Consider the following 15878-nt stretch of genomic DNA (forward strand, 5'->3'; position numbering starts at 1 on the left):
GTCAGGAAATCAATTATAATTATCAGTATGAATTGCAAAGAATAAAAGAGCATGGGTTAAATACTTGTTCTGCAGTAATGGAGAATATGTTCGAGTTTTGGAGATGCTTTGTCTTCTGAATCTCTGCTTTCTCCCTGTCTTCTTCTTCACGCATGCAAGGTTCCTCCTATGGAAAGCTGCATGCCCCAGAAAGCTTCTGATTGCCTTAACATTAACAGGTGGTGGTAATTTTTCAATCACTTCTACTTTAGCTTGATCCACCTCTATTTCCTTGTTTGAAATTTTATGCCCAAGGACAATTCCTTCAGTCACCATAAAGTGGCATTTTTCCCAATTTAAAACTAGGTTTGTCTCTTGGCATCTTTTCAGAATAAGTGCTAAATGGTTAAGGCAGGAGCTGAATGAGTCTCCGAATACTGAAAAGTTATCCATGAAGACTTTCAAAAATTTCTCTACCATATCAGAGAAGATAGAGAGCATGCACCTCTGAAAGGTTGCAGGTGCATTACACAGACCAAAAGGCATTCTTCTGTAAGCAAATACTCCAGAAGGACATGTGAATGCTGTTTTCTCTTGGTCCTGAGGGTCTACTGCAATTTGGTTGTAACCTGAATAGCCATCCAAAAGGCAGTAATATTCATGACCTGCTAGTCTCTCTAGCATCTGGTCTATGAATGGTAAAGAAAAATGATCCTTTCTGGTGGCTGTGTTGAGCCTTCTGTAGTCAATACACATGCGCTACCCTGTAACTATTCTTGTAGGAACCAGTTCATTTTTTCATTATGAACCACTGTCATGCCTCCATTCTTGGGAACAACTTGAACAGGGCTCACCCAGGGGCTATCAGAAATAGGATAAATAATCCCAGCCTCCAGTAGTTTGGTGACCTCTTTCTGCACTACTTCCTTCATGGCTGGATTTAGCCGCCTCTGTGGTTGAACCACTGGCTTAGCATCATCCTCCAATAGGATTTTGTGCATGCATCTAGCTGGGCTTATGCCCTTAAGGTCACTTATGGACCATCCAAGAGCTGTCTTGTGTGTCCTTAGCACTTGAATTAGTGCTTCCTCTTCCAGTGGATTTAAAGCAGATCTTATGATCACTGGAAAAGTGTCACCTTCTCCCAGAAATGCATATTTCAGGGATGGTGGTAATGGCTTGAGCTCGGGTTTAGGAGGTTTCTCCTCTTCCTGAGGAAGTCTCAGAGGATCTTTCAATTCCTCTGAACCCTCCAAATCAGGCTGAACGTCTTTAAAGATGTCTTCCAGCTCTGATTCGAGACTCTCAGCTATGTTGACCTCCTCTACCAAAGAGTCAATGAGATCAACTTTCATGCAGTCTTTTGGTGTGTCTGGATGCTGCATGGATTTGACAGCATTCAACTTAAACTCTTTCTCATTGACTCTCAGGGTTACTTCCACCTTTTGGACATCAATGAGAGTTCGTCCAGTTGCTAGGAAAGGTCTTCCTAGAATCAGAGTGGCACTTTTGTGCTCCTCCAGTTCCAACAATACAAAGTCAGTGGGAAAGGCGAATGGCCCAACCCTGACAATTATGTCCTCAATCACGCCTGATGGGTATTTAATGGAGCCATCAGCAAGTTGGAGACATATCCTAGTTGGTTTAACTTCTTCAGTTAAACCAAGCTTTCTGATAGTGGATACAGGTATTAGGTTAAATTACCCTCTAATATGCATGGTATTAGAAAGCTGTCTTGGTGTAATTACCCTCTAATATGCATGGTATTAGAAAGCTTCCGAGATCTTTAAGCTTTTCTGGAAAGCTTTTCAGAATGACTGCACTGCATTCTTCAGTGAGGAGAACTCTTTCAGTTTCTCTCCAATCCTTCTTATGACTCAAGATCTCCTTCATGAACTTGGCATAAGAAGGTATTTGCTCAAGTGCCTCTGCAAACGGAATCTTTATTTCAAGAGTCCTGAGATAATATGCAAAGCGAGCAAATTATTTATCCTGCTCCTCTTGGCGGAGTTTTTGAGGATAAGGTATCTTGACTTTATATTCCTCAACCTTAGTTGCTGCAGGTTTGTTTTCTACAGAGGTGGTTGGAGAAGCCTTTTTAGAGAGGTTGTTATCAGCACTTGTGTGTGTCTGATCCCTCACTGGTATTTGAATGCTAGGGTTAGAAGCTGGAGTGACGTTGGACGCCAACTCCTTACTTGTTCCTGGTGTTTGAACGCCAGAACTGAGTTTCCATTGGGCGTTTGACGCCAAATCCATGCCTGTTTCTGGCATTTGAATGCCAGAGTTATTCCTCTCAGGGCTCTTACTGTCCTCAGAGGGATTTTGGATAGCAGGTTATTCATTTCTTGGCTTCCTGCTGCCTTGAAGTGAGGTATTTAATGTTTTTCTACTTCTTAATTGAATTGCTTGGCACTCTTCCGTTATTTGTTTTGATAACTGCTGTTCTGTTTGCTTCAACTGTACTTCCATATTCAGATTAGCTATTCTTGTGTCTTGTAGTATCTCCTTGAATTCGGCCAGCTGTTTTATTAGAAAGTCTAATTGCTGATTGAATTCAGTAATTTGTTCTGCAGGACTGAGTTCAGCAGTTACTGTTTTAGCCTCTTCTTTCATGGAAGATTCACTGCTTAGGTACAGATGCTGATTTCTGGCAACTGTATCAATAAGCTCTTGGGCCTCTTCAATTGTCTTTCTCATGTGTATAGATCCACCAGTTGAGTGATCTAGAGAAATTTGAGCTCTCTCTGTAAGCCCATAATAGAAGATGTCTAACTGCACCCATTCTGAAAACATTTCAGAGGGGCATTTTCTTAGCATCTCTCTGTATCTTTCCCAGACATCATAAAGAGATTCATTATCTCCTTGTTTAAAGCCTTGGATGTCTAGCCTTAGCTTTGTCATCTGTTTTGGAGGGAAGTATTGATTCAGGAATTTTTCTTACAGCTGTTTCCATGTCCTTATGCTAGCCTTAGGTTGGTTAATTAACCACCTCTTAGCTTGGTCTTTTACAACAAATGGAAACAGTAATAATCTGTAGACATCCTGATCTACTTTTTTATCATGTACTGTGTCAGTAATCTGTAAAAAATGTGCCAGAAAACTCTGTAGGTTCTTCCTGAAGAAGACCAGAATACTGGCAACTTTGCTGCACCATGATAATGAGCTGAGGATTCAACTCAAAGCTACTGACTCCAATGGAGGGTATACAGATACTACTCCCATATGAAGCAGTAGTGGAGTTGGCATATGACCCCAGAGTCCTTCTGGACTATTCATTTCCACTTAGGTCCATGATGGAGAAAGGGAGATGATGCGGATTGCAAATAATTTTTTTTTTGAAAACTGAAATTAAAATTAAATAAAATAAAATAAAAAATATGAAAAATTGACTATATTTTCGAAAATTAGAAGAAAAAGAAATAAAAGAAAATTGAAAACTAAATTAATTATTTAAAAAGATTTGAAAAAAATGTGGGTGAGGATTTTCAAAAAAAAAATGAAGAGAGAGAAATTGGTTAGGAAGTTTTGAAAAAGATATGTATTAAAATTAAAGATACTTGTAAGAAAATAAAATAAAATAAAATAAAGAAAAGATATGAAAAAAGATTTGATATTAAGATTTGAGATTAAAAAAGATAAGATAAGCTAGGTAAGAGAAGATAAGGAATTTAAATTAAAAAGTTTTAAAATTTTAAATTTTAAATTTGAAAATTAAATTTTAAAATTTGAAATTTGAAATTTGAAATATGAAATTTTGAAAATTGAAATTTGAAATTTTGAAAATTGAAATTTGAAAATTTGAAATTTGAAAGTTAAAATTTGAAAATTGAATTTTGAATTTTCGAAAAAGTCAACAATATAAGATAAGGATTTGAAAAAGATTTAAACTTTGAAAAGATTTAATTTTTAAATTTGAAAATTAGATTTTAAATTTTAAAATTTGAAATTTGAATTTTGAAATTTTGAGAGTTGAAATTTGAAATTTGAAATAAGATAAGATAAAATTTTGAAAAAGATATGATTTTTTTGAAAAAAATTTGAATTTTGAAATTTTTAAAACTAAGATAAGATAAAATAGAAATTTTAAAATAAAAATCTGAATTTTTTTTTTTTTTTGAAAAAAATTTCAAAATTTGCTCAAAAATAGTTAGAGAAGATATTTTTTTGATTTTTTAATTTTATAATGAAAAATAAAAACACACAAAAGACACACAACTTAAAATTTTTAGATCTAATACTTCTTATTTTCAAAAATTTTGGAGGAAAAACACCAAGGAACACCAAACTTAAAAATTTTAAGATCAAGACTGGTGCGCAGAAATTGTGATTACACTTTGATTATGTAAAATTCATCGCTCTTTCTTTCCCTGGTAATGGCGCCAAAAACATGATGCCAATACCATGGTTCACAACTTCGCACAACTAACCAGCAAGTGCACTGGGTCGTCCAAGTAATACCTTACATGAGTAAGGGTCGAATCCCACGGAGATTGTTGGTATGAAGCAAGCTATGGTCACCTTGTAAATCTCAGTCAGGCGGATATAAAATAGTAATGGGGTTTTCGAAATTAATTAATAAAATAGGGATAGAAATACTTATGTAAATCATTGGTGAGAATTTCAGATAAGCGAATAGAGATGCTTTTCGTTCCTCTGAACCTTTGCTTTCCTGCTGCCTTCATCCAATCAGTCTTACTCCTTTCCATGGATGGCTTTATGTGATACATCACCATTGTCAATGGCTACTTTCGGTCTTCTCTCGGGAAAATAATCCAAATGCCCTGTCACGGCACGGCTAATCGTCTGGAGGCATCACCCTTGTCAATGGTTTCACCTTATCCTCTCAGTGAAAATGATCAACGCACCCTATCACGGCACGGCTATTCATCTGTCGGTTCTCGATCATGCTGGAATAGGATTTACTATCCTTTTGTGTCTGTCACTAACGCCCAGCACTCACGAGTTTGAAGCTCGTCACAGTCATCCAATCATTGAATCCTACTCAGAATACCATAGACAAGGTTTAGACCTTCCGGATTCTCTTGAATGCCTCCATCATTCTAGCTTACACCACGAAGATTCTGATTAAGAGATCTAAGAGATACTAATTCAATTCTAATGTAGAACGGAGGTGGTTGTCAGGCACGCGTTCATAGGGAATGATGATGATTGTCACGTTCATCACATTCAGGTTGAAGTGCAAATGAATATCTTAGAAGCGAAATAAGATGAATTGAATAGAAAACAGTAGTACTTTGCATTAATCTTTGAGGAACAGCAGAGCTCCACACCTTAATCTATGGAGTGTAGAAACTCTACCGTTAAAAATACATAAGTGAAAGGTTCAGGCATGGCCGAATGGCCAGCCCCTCTGATCTAAGAACCAGGTGTCCCGAGATATCTAATACAATAGTAAAAGGTCCTATTTATAATAAACTAGCTACTAGGGTTTACAGAAGTAAGTAATTGATGCATAAATCCACTTTCCGGGGCCCACTTGGTGTGTGCTTGGGCTGAGCTTGAGTGTTACACGTGTAGAGGTCATTCCTGGAGTTGAACGCTAGTTTTGGTGCCAGTTTGGGCGTTGAACTCCACTTTGCAACTTGTTTATGGCGCTGGACACCAGAATTGGGCAGAGAGCTGGCATTAAACGCCAGTTTACGTCATCTAAACTTGGGCAAAGTATGGACTATTATACATTTCTGGAAAGCTATGGTTGTCTAATTTCCAACGCAATTGGAAGCGCACCATTTCAAGTTCTGTAGCTCCAGAAAATCCACTTTGAGTGCAGGGAGGTCAGAATCCAACAGCATCAGCAGTCCTTCTTCAACCTCTGAATCTGATTTTTTCTCAAGTCCCTCAATTTCAGCCAGAAAATACCTGAAATCACAGAGAAAAACACAAACTCATAGTAAAGTCCAGAAATGTGAATTTAACACAAAAACTAATGAAAACATCCCTAAAAGTAACTAGATCCTACTAAAATCATACTAAAAACAATGTCAAAAAGCGTATAAATTATCCGCTCATCACAACACCAAACTTAAATTGTTGCTTGTCCCCAAGAAACTGAAAATCAAATAGGATAAAAAGAAGAGAATATACTATTAATTCCAAACTGTCAAAGAAACATAGCTTCAATCATATGAGCGGGACTTATAGCTTTTTGCTTCTTGAATAGTTTTGGCATCTCACTTTATCCATTGAAGTTCAGAATGATTGGCATCTATAGGAACTCAGAGTTTAGATAGTGTTATTGACTCTCCTAGTTCAGTATGATGATTCTTGAATACAACTTCTTTATGAGTCTTGGCCGTGGCCCTAAGCACTTTGTTTTCCAGTATTACCACCGGATACATAAATGCCACAGACACATAATTGGGTGAACCTTTTCAGATTGTGACTCAGCTTTGCTAAAGTCCCCAATTAGAGGTGTCCAGGGTTCTTAAGCACACTCTTTTTTTTGCTTTGGACCTTGACTTAAACCGCTCAGTCTCAAGTTTTCACTTGACACCTACACGCCACAAGCACATGGTTAAGGACAGCTTGGTTTAGCCGCTTAGACCTGGATTTTATTCCTTTAGGCCCTCCTATCCACTGATGCTCAAAGCCTTGGGATCCTTTTTATTTGCCCTTGCCTTTTGGTTTTAAGGGTTATTGGCTTTTTGCTCTTGCCTCTTGGTTTTAAGAGCTTTTGGCTTTTTCTGCTTGCTTTTGCTCCTCTTTTTTTTTTCATATTTTTTTTTTCTGCAAGCTTTGTTCTTTGCTGCTTTTTCTTGTTTCAAGAATCATTTTTATGATTTTTCAGATTATCAAATAACATGTCTCCTTGTCATCATTCTTTCAAGAGCCAACATATTTAACATTCATAAACAACTACTTCTAAAGACATATGCACTGTTCAAGCATTCATTCAGAAAACAAAAAGTATTGTCACCACATCAATATAATTAAACTAAGTTCAAGGATAAATTCGAAACTTATGTACTTCTTGTTCTTTTGAATTAAAACATTTTTCATTTAAGAGAGGTGATGGATTCATAGGATATTCATAAATTTAAGACATAGTTACTAACTACTAATGATCATGTAATGAAGACACAAACATAAATAAGCACATAACATAGAAAACGAAAAACAGAGAAAGTAAGAACAAGGAATGAGTCCACCTTAGTGATGGTGGCGTTTCCTCCTTGAGGAACCAATGATGTCCTTGAGCTCTTCTATGTCTTTTCCTTGTCTTTGTTGCTCCTCCCTCATTGCTTTTTGATCTTCTCTTATTTCATGGAGCATGATGGAGTGCTCTTGATGTTCCACCCTTAATTGTCCCATGTTGGCACTTAATTCTCCTAGGGAGGTGTTGATTTGCTCCCAATAGTTTTGTGGAGGAAATTGCATTTGAGGCATCTCTGGGATCTCATGGTGATGAGCTTCTTGCGCCTCTTGAGCTCCATGAATGGGCTCTCTTGCTTGCTCCATCTTTTTCTTAGTGATGGGCTTCTCTTCCTTAATAGAAATGTCTCCTTCTATGAAAGCTCCAGCTGAGTAACATAGATGGCAGATAAGATGAGGAAAAGCTAGCCTTGCCATGGGGGATGACTTTTCGGCTATTTTGTAGAGTTCATTAGAGATGACTTCATGAACTTCTATTTCCTCTCCAATCATGATGCTATGAATCATGATGGCCCAATCCACAGTAACTTCAGATCGGTTGCTAGTGGGAATGATTGAGCATTGAATGAACTCCAACCATCCTCTAGCCACAGGCTTGAGGTCCAATCTTCTTAGTTGAACCGGCTTGCCTTTGGAGTCAATCTTCCATTGAGCTCCTTCCACACATATGTCCATAAGGACTTGGTCCAACCTTTGATTAAAGTTGACCCTTCTAGTGTAGGGGCGTTCATCTCCTTGCATCATGGGCAAGTTAAACGCCAACCTCACATTCTCCGGACTAAAATCTAAGTATTTCCCCCGAACCATTGTAACGTAGTTCTTTGGATCTGGGTTCTTACTTTGATCATGGTTCTTGGTGATCCATGCATTGGCATAGAACTCTTGAACCATTAGGATGCCGACTTGTTGGATGGGATTTGTTAGAACTTCCCAACCTCTTCTTTGAATTTCATGTCGGATCTCCGGATACTCATTTATTTTAAGTTTGAAAGGGACCTCGGGGATCACCTTCTTCTTGGCCACAACATCATAGAAGTGGTCTTGATGGGCTTTGGAGATGAACCTTTCCATCTCCCATGACTCGGAGGTGGAAGCTTTTATCTTCCCTTTCCCCTTTCTAGAGGATTCTCCGGTCTTAGGTGCCATCGATGGTAATGGAAAAACAAAAAGCTTATGCTTTTACCACACCAAACTTAGAATATTGCTCGCCCTCGAGTAATAAAAGAAAGAATAGAGGAAGAAGAAGAAGAAAATACGGAGAAGAGGGGTGAAGTGTGTTTCGGGCAAGTAGAGAGGAGAGGGTTGTGTTGTGTGAAAATGAGGAAGAATGGAGGGCTATATATAGGGGAGGGAGGGGGGTTAAGGTTCGGCCATTTAGGGTGGGTTTGGGTGGGAAATTGGTTTTGAATTTTGAAGGTAGGTGGAGTTTATGAGGTAGGTTTATGGGGAAGAGTGGATGGATGTGAGTGGTGAAGAGGTGATGGGGAAGAGAGATTGAGGTGATTGGTGAAGGGTTTTTGGGGAAGAGTGTTTATGGGATTTTGTGAAAGAGGGGTGAGAAGATGTGAGTGGAGGTAGGTGGGGATCCTGTGGGGTCCACAGATCCTGAGATGATCCTGTGGGGTCCACAGATCTTTGAGGTGTCAAGGCATTTACATCCCTGCACCAATTTAGGCATGCAAAAATGCCCTTGCACACAACTCTGGGCGTTCAGCGCCAGGTTGGTGCCCATTTTGGGCATTCAACGCCCATTTACTAGCCATTTCTAGCGTTGAACGCCAGAACCATGCTTGTTCTGGGCGTTCAGCGCCAGGATGCTGCCCATTTTGGGCGTTCAGCGCCAGAACCATACTCTGTTCTGGCGTTGAACGCCAGACAGGTGCTTCCTCCAGGGTGTGATTTTTCTTTTGTTGTTTTTGATTCCATTTTCAATTTTTTTTATTTATTTTGTGACTCCACATGATCATGGACCTACAAAGACATATAACTAAGAAAAAAAATAGAGTTAGATAAATAGAAATTGGGTTGCCTCACAACAAGCGCTTCTTTAATGTCAATAGCTTGACAGTGGGCTCTCATGGAGCCTCACAGATGTTCAGAGCTTTGTTGAGACTCTCCAACACCAAACTTAGAGTTTGGATATGGGAGTTCAACACCAAACTTAGTGTTTGGTTCTGGCCTCCCAACACCAAACTTAGAGTTTGACTGTGGGGGCTTTGTTTGACTCTGCTTTGAGAGAAGCTTTTTATGCTTCCTCTCCATGGATGCAGAGAGACATCCTTGAGTTGTAAACACAAGGTTGTCCTCATTCAATTGGAGGATTAATTCTCCCCTGTCCACATCAATCACAGCTCTTGCTGTGGCTAGGAAAGGTCTTCCTAGGATGATGGATTCATCCTCTTCCTTTCCAGTATCCAGGACTATGAAATCAACAAGGATGTAAAGGCCTTCAACCTTTACTAACACGTCCTCTACTTGTCCATAAGCCTGTTTTCTTGAATTGTCTGCCATCTCTAATGAGATTTTAGCAGCTTGCACCCCATAGATTCCCAGTTTCTCTATTACAGAGAGGGGCATGAGGTTTATCCCTGAACCAAGGTCACACAGAGCCTTAAAAATCATGGTGCCTATAGTACAAGGTATTATGAAATTTCCAGGATCCTGTTTCTTCTGAGGCAATGTCAGTTGATCCAGATCACTTAGTTCATTGATGAACAAGAGAGGTTCAACTTCCCAAGTATCAATGCCAAATAATTTGGCATTCAGCTTCATGATTGCACCAAGAAACTTGGCTGTTTGCTCTTCAGTAACATCCTCATTCTCTTCAGAAGAGGAATACTCATCAGAGCTCATGAATGGCATAAGGAGGTTTAATGGGATCTCTATGGTCTCTAGATGAGCCTCAGAGTCCTTTGGTTCCTCAGAGGGAAGCTCCTTATTGATCACTGGACGTCCCAGGAGGTCTTCCTCCTTGGGATTCACGTCCTCCTCTCCCTCATTGGGTTCAGCCATTTTGGTTATGTTAATGGCCTTGCACTCTCCTTTTGGATTTTCTTCTGTATTGCTTGGGAGAGTGCTAGGAGGGATTTCAGTGATCCTTTTACTCAGCTGGCCCACTTGTGCTTCCAAATTTCTAAGGGAAGACCTTGTTTCATTCATGAAACTTACAGTGGCCTTGGATAGATCATAGACTAAGTTTGCTAAGCTAGATGGATTCTGCTCAGAATTCTCTGTCTGTTGCTGAGTGGATGATGGAAAAGGCTTGCTATTGCTAAACCTGTTTCTTCCACCATTATTAAAGCCTTATTGAGGTTTTTGATCCTTTCATGAGAAATTTGGATGATTTCTCCATGATGAGTTATAGGTGTTTCCATAAGGTTCACCTAAGTAATTCACCTCTGCTATTGCAGGGTTCTCAGGATCATAAGCTTCTTCTTCATAAGAAGCCTCTTGAGTACTGTTGGATGCAGCTTGCACTCCATTCAGACTCTGAGAGATCATATTGACTTGCTGAGTCAATATTTTATTCTGAGCCAATATGGCATTCAGAGTATCAATTTCAAGAACTCCCTTCTTCATAAGCGTCCCATTATTCACAGGATTCCTTTCAGAAGTGTACATGAACTGGTTATTTGCAACCATGTCAATGAGTTCTTGAGCTTTTGCAGGCGTTTTCTTTAGGTGAATGGATCCACCTGCAAAGGTATCCAATGACATCTTAGATAACTCAGATAGACCATCATAGAATATATCCAAGATGGTCCATTCTGAAAGCATGTCAGAAGGATACTTTTTGGTCAGTCCTTTGTATCTCTCCCAAGCTTCATAGAGGGATTCACCTTCTTTCTGTCTGAAGGTTTGAACATCCACTCTAAGCTTGCTCAGCTTTTGAGGAGGAAAGAACTTGGCTAGGAAAGCCTTGACCAGCTTATCCCAAGAGTTCAGGCTATCCTTAGGTTGAGAGTCCAACCATACTCTAGCTCTGTCTCTTATAGCAAAAGGGAAAAGCATGAGCCTGTAGACTTCAGGATCAACTCCATTAGTCTTAACAGTATCACATATCTGCAAGAATTCAGTTAAGAACTGAAAAGGATCTTCAGATGAAAGTCCATGAAACTTGCAGTTCTGCTGCATCAGAGAAACTAATTGAGGTTTCAGCTCAAAGTTGTTTACTCCAATGGCAGGAATGGAGATGCTTCTTCCATGTAAATTGGAATTTGGTGCAGTAAAGTCACCAAGCATTCTCCTTGCATTGTTGTTGGGTTCGGCTGCCATCTCCTTTACTTGTTCGAAATTTTCAATCAAGTTGTCTCTGGATTGTTGTAATTTAGCTTCTCTTAATTTCCTCTTCAGAGTCCTTTCAGGTTCTGGATCAGCTTCAACAAGAATACCTTTTTCTCTGTCCCTGCTCATAAGAAAGAGAAGAGAAAAAGAAAAGAAGAGGAATCCTCTATGTCACAGTAAAGAGGTTCCTTATTGTTAGTAGAAGAAGAAAAAGAATAGGGGTGAAGAAGAATGAAGAATCCAAACACAAAGGTAAGGATAGGAGCAGTGATGTGAGATGAAGAGAAGTGTTAGTAGATGAATAAATAAATAGAAGGGGATGAGGGAGAAGAATTTTCGAAAAATAATTTTTGAAAAAGAGTTAGTGATTTTTAAAAAAAGTTTTTGAAAAAGGTTAGTAGTTTTTCGAAAATAAAAAAAAATAAAATTAGTTAATTAAAAAGAAATTTTTGAAAAAAGAAAAAAAAGGGAGGATATTTTCGAAAATTAGAGAGAGAGAGAGTTAGTTAGGTAGTTTTAAAAAAGATGAGAAGCAAACAAAAAGTTAGTTAGTTAGTTGAAACAAATTTTGAAAATCAATTTTGAAGAGATAAGAAGATAGGAAGTTAGAGAAGATATTTTGAAATCAATTTTTTTGAAAAAAATAAGATAGGAAGATATTTTTGAAAAGATATGATTGAAATTAGTTTTGAAAAAGATTTGATTTTTGAAATCACAATTAATGACTTGATTCACAAGAAATCACAATATATGATTCTAGAACTCAAAGTTTGAATCTTTCTTAACAAGTAAGTAACGAACTTGAAATTTTTTTGAATCAAACATTAATTGGTGATGTTATTTTCGAAAATTATGTGATAAAGATAAGAAAAAGATTTTTGAAAAATATTTTTATAATTTTCAAAAATAACTAAGAAAAATGAGAAAGATTTGATTTTTGAAAAAGATTTTGAAAAAGATAAGATTTTTAAATTGAAAATTTGATTTGACTCATAAAAACAACTAGATTTTAAAAATTTTTGAAAAAGTCAAATCTAATTTTCGAAATTATGAGAGAAAAGAGGGAAAGATATTTTTTTTATTTTTGAATTTTTATGATGAGAGAGAAAAACACTAAAAAGATGCAATGCATGAAATTTTTAGATCAAAACATGTGATGCATGCAAGAATGCTATGAATGTCAAGATGAACACCAAGAACAGTATGAAGATCATGATGAACATCAAGAACATATTTTTGAAAAATTTTTAATGCAAAGAAAACATGCAAGACACCAAACTTAGAATTCTTCAATGCTTAGACACTAAGAATTCAAGAATGCATATGAGAAACAAGAAAAGACACAAAACATGCAAATGCAAAGATCAAACAAGAAGACTTACCAAGAACAACTTGAAGATCATAAAGAACACTATGAATGCATGAATTTTCGAAAAATGCAAGATGCACATGCAATTGACACCAAACTTATAACATGACTCATGACTTAAACAAGAAACAGAAAAATATTTTTGATTTTTATGATTTTCTAATTTTTTTGGATTTTTTGAAAATTAATTGAAAAAGGAAAATAAGGATTCCAAAAATTTTTAATATGAATTCCAGGAATCTTGCATTCTTAGTCTAAAGCTTCAGTCCAGGAATTAGACATGGCTCACTAGCCAGCCAAGCTTTTAATGAAAGCTCCAGTCCAAAACACTAGACATGGCCAATGGCCAGCCAAGCTTCAGCAAGATATCAGAATATACTGCTCATTACTTATCAAATATGTAACTTGCCTCTATGCTGATGGTTTGGAAGTCTCAACCAAAAGAATTTAGACATGGCTTTGCAGCCAGCCAGGCTTCACATGCTTCATGAAACACTAGAATTCATTCTTAAAAATTCTAAATAACTTTTCGAAAACAAAGGAAAAATTTTTTGAAAGATTTTTGAAAAATTTTTGAACACTTTTTGAAAAGAAAACAAAAAGAAAATTACCTAATCTGAGCAACAAGATGAACCGTCAGTTGTCCAAACTCGAACAATCCCCGGCAACGGCGCCAAAAACTTGGTGCGCAGAAATTGTGATTACACTTTGATTATGTAAAATTCATCGCTCTTTCTTTCCCTGGTAATGGCGCCAAAAACATGATGCCAATACCATGGTTCACAACTTCGCACAACTAACCAGCAAGTGCACTGGGTCGTCCAAGTAATACCTTACGTGAGTAAGGGTCGAATCCCACGGAGATTGTTGGTATGAAGCAAGCTATGGTCACCTTGTAAATCTCAGTCAGGCGGATATAAAATAGTAATGGGGTTTTCGAAATTAATTAATAAAATAGGGATAGAAATACTTATGTAAATCATTGGTGAGAATTTCAGATAAGCGAATAGAGATGCTTTTCGTTCCTCTGAACCTTTGCTTTCCTGCTGCCTTCATCCAATCAGTCTTACTCCTTTCCATGGCTGGCTTTATGTGATACATCACCATTGTCAATGGCTACTTTCGGTCTTCTCTCGGGAAAATGATCCAAATGCCCTGTCACGGCACGGCTAATCATCTGGAGGCATCACCCTTGTCAATGGTTTCACCTTATCCTCTTAGTGAAAATGATCAACGCACCCTGTCATGGCACAGCTATTCATCTGTCAGTTCTCGATCATGCTGGAATAGGATTTACTATCCTTTTGCGTCTGTCACTAACGCCCAGCACTCGCGAGTTTGAAGCTCGTCACAGTCATCCAATCATTGAATCCTACTCGGAATACCACAGACAAGGTTTAGACCTTCCAGATTCTCTTGAATGCCGCCATCATTCTAGCTTACACCACGAAGATTCTGATTAAGAGATCTAAGAGATACTCATTCAATTCTAATGTAAAACGGAGGTGGTTGTCAGGCACGCGTTCATAGGGAATGATGATGATTGTCACGTTCATCACATTCAGGTTGAAGTGCGAATGAATATCTTAGAAGCGAAATAAGATGAATTGAATAGAAAACAGTAGTACTTTGCATTAATCTTTGAGGAACAGCAGAGCTCCAAACCTTAATCTATAGAGTGTAGAAACTCTACCGTTAAAAATACATAAGTGAAAGGTCTAGGCATGGCCGAATGGCCAGCCCCTCTGATCTAAGAACCAGGTGTCCCGAGATATCTAATACAATAGTAAAAGGTCCTATTTATAATAAACTAGCTACTAGGGTTTATAGAAGTAAGTAATTGATGCATAAATCCACTTCCGGAGCCCACTTGGTGTGTGCTTGGGCTGAGCTTGAGTGTTACACGTGTAGAGGTCATTCCTTGAGTTGAACGCCAGTTTTGGTGCCAGTTTGGGCGTTGAACTCCACTTTGCAACTTGTTTCTGGCGCTGGACGCCAGAATTGGGCAGAGAGCTGGCGTTGAACGCCAGTTTACGTCATCTAAACTTGGGCAAAGTATGGACTATTATATATTTCTGGAAATCTCTGGATGTCTACTTTCCAACGCAATTGGAAGCGCGCCATTTCAAGTTCTGTAGCTCCAGAAAATCCACTTTGAGTGCAGGGAGGTCAGAATCCAACAGCATCAGCAGTCCTTCTTCAACCTCTGAATCTGATTTTTGCTCAAGTCCCTCAATTTCAGCCAGAAAATACCTGAAATCACAGAAAAACACATAAACTCATAGTAAAGTCCAAAAATGTGAATTTAACATAAAAACTAATGAAAACATCCCTAAAAGTAACTAGATCCTACTAAAAACATACTAAAAATAATGTCAAAAAGCGTATAAATTATCCGCTCATCAAAGACACAAGTAAAACTCAAGAACACCTTGAAGACTCACAAGAACAACAAGAACATGAAGAAAGAATACCAAACTTAAAATTTTTAGAAAACTTACATAAAATTTTCGAAAACAAAAGAAAAGCTAACAAGAAAACACCAAAATTAAAGTTTGGTACAAGATTTAATCAAAGAAAAATTATTTAGAAAAAATTTTAAAAAGAAGATAGCCAATTACCAAAAATATAAGCACAACGCTCTAGCCAATTGAGCTATAAATTTAACGTATTTTAATATTGTATATAAAAAAAATAAAATTTTCCTTGGAAACTGATATTTTGAAAAAGCACAAGAAAAACAAGAAAAGACACAGAACAAGAGAAACTAAAGATCAAACAAGGAAAATAAACAAGAACAACTTGAAGATCAAGAAAGAACAATGAACACTAATTCAAAAATTTTAAAGGAAAATAAAGACATTCAATTGACACCAAACTTAAAATATAAAACTAAACTCAAACAGAGAAATTCAATTATTAGTAAAACAAATAAAATAAAATAAAATTTTGAAAAATTATTTTTGAAAAAGAAAATAAGGATTCTAAAATTTTAACAAGAACAATAATAAAAGACTCAAAGACAAATCACAGATTAATAACGAAAAATAAAAATCTTTTGAAAGATTTT

The 15878-nt window shown here is 37.4% G+C and overlaps 1 non-coding gene across 1 annotated transcript; it reads left to right on the forward strand.

Annotated features, from left to right (window-relative positions):
• Positions 1-10926: 10926 nt before the first annotated feature.
• Positions 10927-11034, forward strand: LOC148567746 (small nucleolar RNA R71). Its single transcript, XR_015881522.1, has one exon. It is a non-coding gene; the product is annotated as a small nucleolar RNA R71 (small nucleolar RNA).
• The last annotated feature ends 4844 nt before the right edge of the window (positions 11035-15878 follow it).

Source organism: Arachis ipaensis, chromosome B4, assembly GCF_059453495.1.
Source record: "Arachis ipaensis isolate K30076 ecotype BB chromosome B4, ASM5945349v1, whole genome shotgun sequence".
NCBI classification, from domain to species: domain Eukaryota; kingdom Viridiplantae; phylum Streptophyta; class Magnoliopsida; order Fabales; family Fabaceae; genus Arachis; species Arachis ipaensis.